The sequence below is a fragment of the Mandrillus leucophaeus genome, unplaced genomic scaffold (genome assembly GCF_000951045.1).
Source record: "Mandrillus leucophaeus isolate KB7577 unplaced genomic scaffold, Mleu.le_1.0 Scaffold162, whole genome shotgun sequence".
Classification (NCBI taxonomy): Eukaryota; Metazoa; Chordata; class Mammalia; order Primates; family Cercopithecidae; genus Mandrillus; species Mandrillus leucophaeus.
The window spans coordinates 1,070,806-1,084,191 of NW_012101610.1; positions in this window are offsets into that span (position 1 = coordinate 1,070,806).

The window sequence follows — 13,386 nt, forward strand, 5'->3', positions numbered from 1 at the left end:
ATGGCGTGAACCTGGGAGGCGGAGCTTGCAGTGAGCTGAGATCCGGCCACTGCACTCCAGCCTGGGCGACAGAGCCAGACCCCGTCACAAAAAAAAAAAAAAATATGGCTGTAATCAGATAAACCAAGTTATAATTTGACTTTGCCCATTGGCCACCGTTGATGGTATGGAGGACAATCGTCTGATCTAAGCTGGACCAGTGAGGCTCTTCAGGAATGTCCTGAAATTGGGTGCAAAATGTTGTAAGCATGTGAGTGCTTACATTTAGGGTGAGCGAGAGCACCCTTAACTTTCTCAGCTTATCAGAGGGTGCATTAGTCAGGACTCTCCAGAGAAACAGAACCAATGGATATATAATTAATATGTATCTTATAGACCGATAACATAAGAAAGAATTTATTATGGGATTGGTTCACACAATTATGGAGTCCAGTAAGTTCCACGACCTGCCATCTGCAAACTGGAGAAACAGGCAAGCTGGGAGTATAATTCAGTCTAAGTTCAAAGGCCTGAGAACCTGGGACCCCACTGGTGTGAGTCTGAAAACCTGTGGACCAAAGGCTCTGATGTCCAAAAGCAAAAGAAGATGGATCCCCCAGCTCAAAAAGAGAGAATGAATTTGCCTTTCTTCTACCTGTTTGTTTTCTTAGGCCCTCCACAGACGGGATAAGGCCCATCCACATTAAGCGTGATCTCCTTCACTCTGTCTACTGATTCAAATGTAACCTCACAGACACACCCAGAAATAATGTTCTACTAGTTATCTGGATATTCCTTAACGTGGTCAAGTTGACACATTAAACTACACCCTCATTTTCTGGGTCTGGAAGGTGGGGGTTGGGGTGACTTTTCTAGCAACACAGAGCGGGACTCCCAGCCTCACATTTTTTTTCACTTGCTCGAGCAAAATAGGAGAATTGTTTTGCAAAGCACAAATCACCTCCATGCCCTCTGCTCCAAATATTCCGCTAGCCTTTTCATTATTTCAGACCCACCCCCACCTCCCTTATTTTTGTTTGACATGATACAGCATCTATCTCGTGAGAAATGGTGAAATGGACTGTAATAAATATATTGCTTCAGCAAAGAAAGTTGACAGGAATATAAATACGGGGCATGATATATAAAGCCCACACATCCCAGTGGCCTCATTTATTAAAATCTTGCCATGCTAAATTTACAGAGTCCTCCTCTCTGTATGTGTGCTCATAAAATACCGCGTATGCTGTTACTCACATCTACACCCTCCCTGGTTTCACTATTAGCTGACCTTTCTGTATGTACACCTCAAGGACTGGTTAATGCCCTCAGGGACTCGGCATTTAGGTGTGTTCAGGGTAGGATTTAGATTTGGATTACAGTGAAGATATGACACTCTGGTCAAGATTAAGATGGAATTTCTCAAGGAACTGTGTTCTCTGGGTCATTTCCATCATTAGCCACTTATTGAATTCATGCTGAGCCAGACCTCCAATGAACAAAATTCATTGATCTAATTAATATTTCTTGAACATGTACTATGTTTTAAGTATGAACAGGACAGAGATGAATTATCTATAGCTCTTAAAGTACTCACAATAGAATGAGGGGCATACATGTATAAATATACAGTTTTGACACATTGTGATAAAAGGTGTGATTGGAAAGGCAAATCACCATGAGGGTCCATGTGGTCTAGGCAATACATGTTTTGATACCTCTGTTTTGTATTTACGTAGAAATCTCCACTTTACAATTGGGGAAAATGAAGCTTTCAAGATAAAGGAGCTTTCCTGAGTCCAACGGCGAGGAAGCAGTGGTGTTGGGATTGGAATCCAGCACTGTTTGATCCTAAAGACTGCACTTTATTCTCTAGTTTCTAGTTCCTTTTTACCCTGACCTTTAAGATGGCTTTGGACTCCCCAGGCAGGCTCAATACTGGATGGTGACTAATATACATTGAGGTCCCCCTGCTTACCTGCTTGAGCCTGTTACTTCTTGTCTCTATTCTCCTCACTCCCTAGATGGACACTTGAAGGACTTTCTTGCATTGCCCTTGGCCCCTGCTGGTGTAGATCTATTGGGTGTTGCCTGCCCATCATCCATTCCATTTTTACCTTGTAATGGAACCCTTGTATTCTTTTCACTCTCTCCACACGCTCAGATGGAGCCAGGCCTGTTCACACGACCCAGGCGTAGGCAAGCCCATGATACTGACTGGTTCAGTGAAAGGCATGGGATCCATCCCAACTTAATCAAAACAAATTTGGGGCTGTGGCTGGAATTGGGAAAGAAGTGTTCTCTGTTTGCTGGGGTTGCTAAGGAGACAGAGTGTAAGCCTGAAGCTTCCCATGGTCTTTCCTGCTTCTCTTTGCGGGGAATTAACTGTAGAATGCGATCAACACAGAGAAAGTAGAGCCAAGAGATGGAGAGAAACAGGTACTCAGTTCCCTTTCAGTTCATTTTCAGCCTTGGATGCCACCACTCTTGACACTTGTTCCACCATGGACTATCAAGGTACATGAGTCACTAAATGTCTTTTTTTTTTTTTTTTTTTGGTTAACTTCATTTAGATTTCTATTATTTCAATCAAAAGAGTCATAATTAATGTATCCACCAATCTTGTCTCTGAACTCCTATACTTGGGTAAAGTCTGCCATGTCACTTAACTCCTAAAATCCCCACCAAATAGCCAGTTCTCCATCTGAGCAGCACAGCGAAGGAGAATTCAGTCTCAGACTCAGAGTCCTGTCAATTCAATCCATCATCTTCTTCAGTAAAACTGGCAAGAAAAAGTTAAGAGAAGTCTCTTTTACGGCTCAAGGAAAAGACTACCTCACAACGTTGGGTATTTTTAAAGCTATTCTCCAATATGAGTTTCTAAAAGAAAGGTGTATGTGTTGGAAAGCTAGGTATCTGGACTTGAAATAAACAAAATTTCCTCTCATTATGTAGTGTTACCAGCATCCTGGGTCCTTGCAATCTTCCAGGATAGAAATCAAGGGAGGTCACCAGACAGAGCAGCAAAGAGAAAGATAAGCTTTATTTTAGCTTGTGCACAAGGGGAGTCAGCACTGCAAAAGGGAAAAGGTGAGCTTTTCCCCCAAGGGTAGTATATGGGTGAGTTTTATAGGGCCTTTCTATTTCTATAGGGAAGGGTTTTGTCAGGGCATACGTAGGAGGCTTTCTCTAGCACCGGCACAGTGGCTTTACATGCTTCTTCATACACCACATGTGACATTAGCATTTTACATCTCCACCCCTTCATGTGAGTTTTATCATTAAAATGAGGGTGGAGTAATTACAAGTTGAAGTTTAAGTCTAACTGCACATCCAGGGCCCCAGGGAAGTCCCTAGGCCCAGGAACTTGTGGTTAACAGCTTCTTGGGTCTTTTGTTGCTGATGAACGTTAGGTAAGCTACAGCTTGAGTAAGGGGCTTTTGTTCTTTTTGACTAAACCACATCAAAATAGGAAACCAGCCATCCTACCTGTCTCGATAGGACTAAGTTAAAAAAAAAGTAAAATAGAACTTTAAAATATAGTGTTAATTACAAAAAAAAAAGAGGAAGGAAATGAATGATACTGATCACATGCCACCATTTAAGTATATCAAAATCACATACATGTAGAAAACAGCACTGCATATTTTATAAGTAAACATGCATTAGGGATATACATCAAAAACATTTGAGTGGATGCCTATGGGGAAGGGGTTTAGGAATAGGGACTGGGAGTGAATGGGGTAGAGATAAATAAAATGAGAAGGCATTGCGTAGACCAAAGGTGATGGTGTGCTGTGATGGGAAGTGTGAGAGATTCAGCTCTCTGTATCCAAGATTATAAATAAGAATGGAAGGAAGGAAAGAGGGGAGAAGGAAAAAAAGCCTAGAATAAGACATTCCAGTATGTTAACAGTAGTTGTACTTTGATCAGGGATCATTTGGTTACCAAGAAGAGAAACTCACTCAAGGAAGCTTAAATTAAAAGAGGATTGGTTCTATGGACACAATTGTGGACAGCACAAGCTGATCTCAAGGACCTATAATCTTTTGGGTGTTCTCTCACTTCACTCTTTTTCAGAACCACATGTTCTGTTAAATCTGCCTCTCATCCTACCTGCTTCCTCTTCCTCTCCTTGCAGACCAGCTTCCTTGCCCACACGTCCACTTACACAATATCTATCATGGAAACTCCACTGGCAACTCCACATTGGGACGCCTCTCAATGGGTCGTGCTCCTTTGCAGTTCAGCAACCCTACCTTCCCCCACCTAACTGACTCAGTCTCTGTCACCCTATTTTAAATTGGAGAGAGACAGATGTAACTGGCCCACCATGAGTCAGCTATTTACCCTTGGTTTAAACAGCTCTGGTAAAAGTGAAAGGCAGTGAGGTGGATGAAAGGAAATGAAAATGGGTCTGGAAGCTAAGAAGATCGTGGGAGGTAAAGATTAGTATATCTTGTACACACTGTCCCTCAGCATTGGGATTATGGATGATTACTTTCTTTATACGTTTTAGCATTATCCAATTTTCCTAAAATGATATGAGTTGGGGATAGAATGATTAGTGTTTAAAGGGACAGGCTCTGGATCCAGACAAAACTAAGTTCAAATTCTTGCTCCTTTACTTCCTAGTTGTATGACTTGAGCAAATCCCTTCACCTTTCCAAGCCTTACCTGAACTACACGGTGTTAACTTTCTTATAAGCTATCATCAGCATCGCTGAGATATGTAAGTAGAGCACAGTGTCCCATTCGTGGCAATCACTCATGAAATGCGACGGCACATTATTATTGTACATAATGCTTATAATTAAACATTCTCTAAAAATTAAAAAAATCCTCACAGTCACATGTCAGTTATCACTATTGAGCTGGCAGGACAGGACACTTGCTACTGTTGTTTTCCTACTCCATTCCTCCCTGGAACACAGAATTTGTCTGTGCTGGAAATGGCTATTGGAAATTACCACTGTCTACCCACTGCCCTTCTAACACACATAATCAATAAGCTAAGACAAGTTTCTCTTCCTCACAGCCCTCATCCACTAGCTCTAATTGATCATTACTGGGCATGCTCAGAGGGTCCCGGGGCTCATATGTTAATTGACTGCACACTCACTTAATGGGGAACTCCCCAATTCCCCAAGCAGGAGCAGACTCTGTGCTACCTCCTCCATCCTGGTGCATTCTGGGAGCCTGTAGAGGAGAGGGGGTCGGCAGGTGGTGCATCTGATCAATTAATTAGGAGCATGTTGAGAGGTTTGACTCCAAGCCTAGATAATTGCATAATTAAATCTCCACCCATCCTCCATCCCAATTCCCAGTCCAAATGGCTCTCTCCAGCCTGCCATCCCTGTTAGCTGGGGAGAAGACATGAATCCTGTTCAGGTTCTTTCCCGGGCAGAGACAGCCCCTACCTCTTCCTGCTCCTCATTCTGGCTGAAACTGGCTGGGGAAATGTTTTTTAAGAGCATCTGAGAATGAAAGTGGACCAATTTCCTCAAAAGGTTGTGTGGGTGTTAAAGGAAATAATAATACAAAGTGAAATGAAGCTTTTCAAGGGGAAATACCTCAATTCCTTTGACCTGCCTTCAATTAGCAAGGCTTGTTGATGTAGTCCCCCACAGATGCTCTGCCAGACAAGGCTAGTTCTCTCTGCCATATTCATTCTCCTCTTTTCTTTACCATAAGAGCCTTCTTTTTGTTCATGGCACTCACGTATGCAGCTGAAATAAAATGTCCTTCCCAGACTCCCTTGAGCAATGAGTGGCCACGAGGCACTTCTGTGCAGTCAGATGTTGGTAATAGACTTCAGGGAGGGAGACCCTGTACAAATAATAGTACAGAAGAGGAGTTTGCCTCCTGCCCTCCACCTTTCTCCTTTTTCCTCTCTTGAAGACACATGCAATGCCTGGAGGTGAAGCAGCCTTTTTGCAACCATAAAAATAAAAGCCAACCTCTGAAGATGACTGAGCTGAAAATGGAAGGCACCTGCGTTTATAACATCATCATAAACAGCCATAACAGCTCATGCTGCCACTCTAGATTTGACATGATATAAGAAAATAAATAAATAAATAAATAAATAAATAAATAAGCAAGGATTGGACGAAACTGCTGTGATCAGCTATTACCTGCAGAGGAACACACTCCTAACTGCCTAACTGACACAGGTGCTAACATCAGTCACACACACACACACACACACACACACATGCACACATATATATATATATGTATATATATTGAGGTGGAGTCTTGCTCTGTTGCCCAGGCTGGATGACACTTAGATATGTCAATATGTAATCATAGTAACAATAACAATCACATATAATGAACATGTGCTATAGCATAGGGTTATTGGGAGCATTTTGTGAGATGAATTATTTAGAACTCCAGTACAATGGCAGGCACAAAGAAAACATTAATGAATCTTGGCTCTTATCAGAATTTGAGGTTGAGAGAGTTCGTTCATAAGACGAATTAAGAAGAAATGAAAGAAAGGTAGAAAGGAGAAGGTAACATCAAGATTTGGGGAACCACAAACAGAAGGATAGCACCCATGCTGGACTCAGAAAACTTCTCCATTGGCAAAGATCCTGGACCTGCCTCTTACACGCTATGTGACCTCAGGCAAGTTACTTAACCTCTGGGAACCTCAGTTTCCTTTTCTGCAAAAATGAGATAATTGTGAGGATTAAGGAAGCTATGCCCAATGTAAGGGCTTAGTGCCTGTGGTTAGCACTTGTGGTTAATTCTGCCTGGAGACAGGCAGGAATCTTAAGAAGAGCCTCTCTCAGAGCACCGAGACAGGTTGCATAAAGACAACACTCCAGTCTTTCAGCAAAGGAGTTTTGCAGCAGTCCCCATGAGAAGCAAGTGGAGGTACTCAGCATATTCCTCACTTTGATAAAAATCTCTCAAAGAGGCAGTAAATTACCAAGTCCTTGTTTTAGCTAAATCAAACATACTGCAGATTCCATTGGCGTTTAATACTGATATTATGGCCCCAGGAATAACAAGTGAAAGTAATTAAGTTTAATGATTCCAACGAACCCAGTATGCTTGATTGCAGTGTGTATGTCTAATTATCTTCTTTTTTGTTGTTGTCGTGTGTGGTATAAATAAGTCCTACTTACAAAAATAAAAAAGGCACTAATTTGAAGATGTATCAGGGAAAGCTGCATTTGCAGCACCTTTTTGAAGGGTTTGCTTGCTTTCTCAAAACACTGGTAGGGAGAAAGTCGCTTGGCTTGTCAAAGTGGCAAAGGAGAGATGATGTAATGCTTGGGTCTCTAAATGGTGGGACAAAGCCAGTCTTCCCAATTGCAGAGGAGGAAAGGAAGGAGGCCCAAGCCTGTAGGTCCTCACCAAGGTAAAGGATCAAAAGACGTTGGGTAAAGGTTAAAGGCAAAACTTGGACTGAAAATCGTGAGGCCTGACTATTTCCCTCAGAGAAAGGGTATGTTCTGCTCACCTGGACAGACATCCCTGGGAGAGATTGTTTCACTGGCCTCCATTTCCCCCACACCTTCTCGCATCCATGTTCTTTGCCATGTGACTTTCAGTCCTTTTCACTAAAAGGACAGAATGGATTTCCCCACCTTTTGACTTCAGGTTTGAACATGTGATTTCCCTTAGCTAATGGAATTAGATGGAAGCAGCATGGTACCACCTACAAGCTTTGAATGTTTCCACTTACTATCTTGTGTTTCTGTACCATGCTGCTTTCACCTAATTCCATCAGCCAAAGGAAGTCACACGTCCAAACCCGAAGTCAAGGGCTGGGTTTAAGAGGCCTTGAATATTTCCATTTACCATCTTGTGTTTCTGCCATTGCTGTGTGCCCAAGCTTCAGCTAGCCTGCTGATCCCAGGCAGAGAATGACCGACACCTGGAGTGGAGCCCCTGCAACTAGCCTAGCCTGATCAGCCAATCCCCAGCCAAGCTGCAGATGTATGAGCTAAATGTATCCTTATTGTTGACTTACTTATTAAATATCATAAGTTTTTTTTATGAAGCATAAGGGCTCTGATATAACCATGAAAACCTTGAAGTGTTTTCAGAATTTTGTGACAATAAGAAATTTTCTGGGGAAACAGTTTTCCAGTTTTCAGGGAATTCTTAAAGCTGCGTCTGACCCAAGGGAAATCAGAAAGTCCCTGTAACTGTTAACCACACCTACCTGTACTCAGCCACAAGCTGTAGACTCCCGACTCATCCTCAGCTCTTCTGTACTTCCCACTGTCTCTTCCCAACTCCCATTTGGTAACATCATGCTAGTAACTTGAAATCAGCCATGGGGGAAGTACTCATACCGTCTAAATTGGAAAACACTACAAACCAAGGCTTCCCCACTTCCCATCCCCTCACAGAGAGTCAGTTTACCCGTATTCATGCTTCCCACAATCAGCTGGGGTCAAGTCCTCTTACTCCTTTGATATCAGCAGTACCTCTTGCAAATGGTCCCTATTCCACAACCTCACAAGGACATTCTCAGCATCCTTGCGCAGGGAGCAGCCTAGAGTTGCAGGGTGCATGTCTGAGTCAAATGATCTGTGGTTGATTCCAAGCTCAGCTACTTAGCAGTTGCATGATCCTAGCAAGTTCCTTAAACTCTCTAAGCCTCCTTCTCCCCATCTGTGAAACGGACATAACAAAGTAGTATCTAACTCTTAGGGTCGTTAGGAGGATTCAGTGAAATGACTTAGCAAAGCATGTAGCACTGAGCCTGACAACTCCTAAGCACACGATAGGTGACAGCTCTCATGACTTGGTTCACGTTCACATCATCTTTTGCCTCATTTATTTGCAACACCTTCCAACAGACCTTCCTCTTGTTGGTCTTGCCCCTTTCACTCTATCCTCTCCACAGCAGACAGAGAAAATGGGAAGAAAACATTCCAGAAGTTGCTCTCAGAGTCAGCATGTGGATGTGCTCTTTGTACAATTCCACCATGGCGTACCATGGCCAGGGCCAGAAAGTGCAGAGGGTTATGGTACGGCCCTTCAACCTCATCTTCAGATACTTACAAAATAGATCGCAAATTCAGGTGTGGCTGTATAAGCAAGTGAATATGCGGATAGAAGGCTGTATCATTGGCTTTGATAAGTATATGAATCTTGTGTTAGATGACACAGAAGAGATTCATTCTAAAACAAAGTCAAGAAAACAACTAGGTTGGATCATACTAAAAGGAGATAATATTACTCTGCTACAAAGTGTCTCCAACTAGAAATGATCAATGAAGTGAGAAATTGTTGAGAAGGATACAGTTTGTTCTTAGACGTCCTTCGTCCCAATATGAACATTTATTCATATTGTTATGATTACCCTTATGTTATTACAAGATGGGAATAAATGCTATGGGATTGTTTGTATTAAAAAAATGAAAGTAGCCAGGGTGGGAGGTGTGAAGCACAAATACAATTGTGTTACTCCCTTGCTCAGAACTCTCCAGTGATTCTCCTTTGCCCTCAGGAGACAGTCCCAATTTATAAATGGGGAAACTGGAGTTTGAAGAAGTTAAAACATTTGCCCAAGGCCACACAAGTAGTAAATGACATAGGATTTGAATCCAGACTTTCCATGTCCACATTCTGCCTTTTTCACCACTAAGAGATACCAAGGATAAAAGAATAGGTGATCACAAGGTATGGATGGGTGAACAGATAAAATTACAAAAGGGACAGAAATATAGAAGGATAGAAGCATGAGTGGAAGTCTAGAAGGATGGCAGACTCTAGGAGGAAAGGATGGGTGGATGGATGAATGGAAACGTGGAAGGATAGAGGAACAGAAAGATAGAAGAATAAATGGACTGAAGGATGAAAATATGGAGGGATTCTCCTAAGTTGCATTCACTCCTTCTGACTTACCTAGGTTTACCTAGCAAGGGCTCTGTCCCTGGACACCTAGCTGAGACATTTGCTGAGAATGTAGCAAATCCTATGGACCCTTTCATTTCTTAGTTTCCTTTTCCTCCATCAGCTCAAACCTAGTTCATCTCTGAACAAGTCTCTCTTGGTAACTAGCTTCCAGGGAATTGACCACTTCTATCTTCTTCCAGAAGCTCAGGCTTTTTGATGACCAGGGACCAAATTTTGTATCTTAAGAACTAATATTCACTAGGCACTTACTGTATGCTAATCATATAATTCTGTCATTTAGTCTTCACAACACACTTATACAGTAGGTACTGCAATCCTCTCCATTCTGAAAATGAAGAAATAGAGTCACAGAGAGCTCGCATAATTTACTCTAAGTTGCAAAACTACAAAGTGGTACATCCCAGGATTGCTCAGGCGATCCGAACCCAAGGTGTGCACTCATAATGACTACACTATACTTTTTCTCTCCTTAGTTATCTCAACTGGTAGCTCCATTCCCCGTATTTGGATGGAAAATCTATTATCAGTCCATGAGGACTAAAGTCACATTATCTGTTAAGACCTTACCTATGGCATTTCTCATGCACCTACCAATTTATACTGAACAATAGTCATAATGAACAGCCACTAAGTGCAAGTTACAAAAGTTTCACCATTATGAAACCATAACCCTATATGCCACAAAGGCACTTCCCACATTGATCAAAGGGCCACTGGCATCCTGAGAAAAACATTCCTATCAGTGACACAGCCTAGTTGGAACAAAAGATTCATAGAATTGTGATGAATGAGACTGTGGGCAAGCACCCACCCAGTTTGGTTGAAAATATACCACAATGTTTTCAGAATCTGGCAAATCTGGATTCTGGCTCCAGCTCTGCCATTTAGTTAAGATATGAGATGCCAGTACTTGACATCTCTGAGCCTCAATTCTCTTATATGCAAAATGGGGAGAACAATAGCAGCTTGTATGAACAGTTGTAAGAATGAATGAGATCACCTGTACAAAGGGCTTAGTACAATCAGGAATACACTATGGATCATTATCATGGTGGTGGCTGTTATATCCAGACTGCTGGAGCAACTATATCTTCTTTCTCTTCTCTGTTATATCCAGACTGCTGGAGCAACTATATCTTCTTTCTCTTCTCTCTCTCTCTCTCTCTCTGTGTGTGTGTGTGTGTGTGTGTGTGTATGTGTTCAAACAAAGCAAAAAATCAAATTCAGCCCACTTTGACCAAAGGTCCAAGCCTCTCACCTCTCTGTTTGTTTGTTTTTTTCCTTTTCCAAAAGCTTCCCAAAGTCCTTCTGCCAGAGAATCAGTTGGGTGAACTCCTCCTCTGGCTTAACTGACTTCCCCTTGTTAACTGAACGGGTTCCATGCAATTTAATTTCATTGAGAGGAAGTGGTTCAGAAATCAAGGTCATTTAATTTCTGAAAGGTGAGTGAAAGGTTGCCTTTCCCTAGTGATCTTTCTGCCATTTATTCCCCTTAAAATGAAAAGTACAGTGGTTAATACAATGGCTTCAAGGTTATGTTAGATCACCTTTGCAAATAAGAGAAGAATTCTTTCTACAGGATTTTAATTAGGTCGAGTACAACTAATTCTTCCTTTGGTACTTATTCCATTTCCTTTCCTTTCTGTAATTACTGCCAGTGTAACGCTCCTCACACACACAAATGGAGCTGAAGAAAGCCCTGCGATTATCCTTTATTTCTCCTTCATGCAAGAAAGGAGGGGGTTATCTACTGCATTCAGCCTTTGTAAATCTGGGGACTATAGTCTTAATAGCCTTACTCACATGAGTGCCAACCTCACTGCAAGAGTGAAGAGGTTCCTAATTTGATCCCAACACCACAACACACACATCTCCCCTTCACCTTATCTACAGAAGATGACTAGTCATCAAGACAAAGGAAACCAACTCAGGTACACGTTGTCAATCAATAAACCTGTATTGAGTGCCTACCAAGGGCTCAGTAGGGTGTTAGGTGCATGAGAGTGGGGTTGCAAAAGAGTTAAAGGAGCTTAATCAGGTTTGGCGAGACAGATAATTAGCAGGTAAAATAAATCAGCAGTACTCAGTTTGGTTCTAGAAGAGTGAAGGCACTGTGTGTGGTGGAGGACATGAAGGAAGTGGGGGAGGCAACCGAATGCTTCACAGAGGAGGTAAGCCTTGAGTTGACCTTGGAAGCACCAGTACAATGCAGATCTCTCACTCCTTTAAAAATATATATTTACTGAGTGCCTAATGTGTTGGGCATTGTTTAAGTATTTTATATGCAATATTTCATTTACTCCTTTCTTCAATCTGAGATGCAGGTGCTGTCTTCGCCCCCACGTTACAGATGAGAAAACTAAGACTCTGAGATATAAAGCAGTGAACTGTTCAAGAACATGTAACAGTGGCAAAGCTTGGATTTAAACCCAGGTTTTTTTTTTTTTTTTTTTGAGACAGAATCTCGCTTACTCTGTCACCAAGGCTGGAGTCCAGTGGCACAATTTTGGCTCACTGCAACCTCCACCTCCCAGGTTCAAGTGATTCTCCTGCCTCAGCCTCCTGAGTAGCTGGGATTACAGGTGCGTGCCACCATGCCCAGCTAACTTTTGTATTTTTGGTAGAAATAGGGTTTCACCATGTTGGCCAGGCTAGTCTCAAACTCCTGATGTCAGGTAATCCACCTGTCTTGGCCTCCCAAAGTGCTGGGATTACAGGCGTGAACCACGGCACCCAATCCCAAACCCAGGTTTTCATCATAGCACTTGTTACTGGCTGTAATTCTTTTGCTTTAATTCTGTATTTATGAGTCTTCTCCCTCTATGATGTGAACTCCAAGAGAGGAAGACTTTGTCTGGCTTGATTACTGCAGACTACTCAACATCTGGATCCCTCTGGCATATAGTAGGTGACGAGCAAGTACGTGTGGAATAACAGACTGGATCACACACTCCAAGAGCCAAGAGGAGGATGCTACACTGTAAACTCCAACAAGTCACTTTCCATGGCTGTCTTGCACCCTGCAGTATCACTAGCACCCAGGACAATGTCTACAGTGCATGACAGCTACTCAATCACTGTTGAATGAATGAAGAAAGGAAAGAAAGAAAGCTCACTGGAACAGAAAGACACTCACCGGTTTAGTAGAATGCAAATTCAGATCAGCTAAACTATTATTCTTTGTCATTGATGGACAAAGAAATTGCTACAGACCGAGCCAGAGATACTCACTGCCCTGAATCCGTTCCCAAGAAGATCCAAGTGCCTGGCAAGCCCGTGTTCCCGGTGATCCCCTCCGTGCTTGTCACTTTGGTCTCACTTAAAAGAGAAAGTGCCTCAGGATCTTACAGATCTCACTGCCAGCTTTGATTCTCTTTTCATTAATTTGTGTTTTCCTAAGGAATATTTATTCATGTAGTCTGTGTTTGGGCAATTATTGAAATTATGTGTAATTACGTGGTGATAGTAAATAATAATAATCACCTAGCTGCAACATGCACTGTTTCTATTAT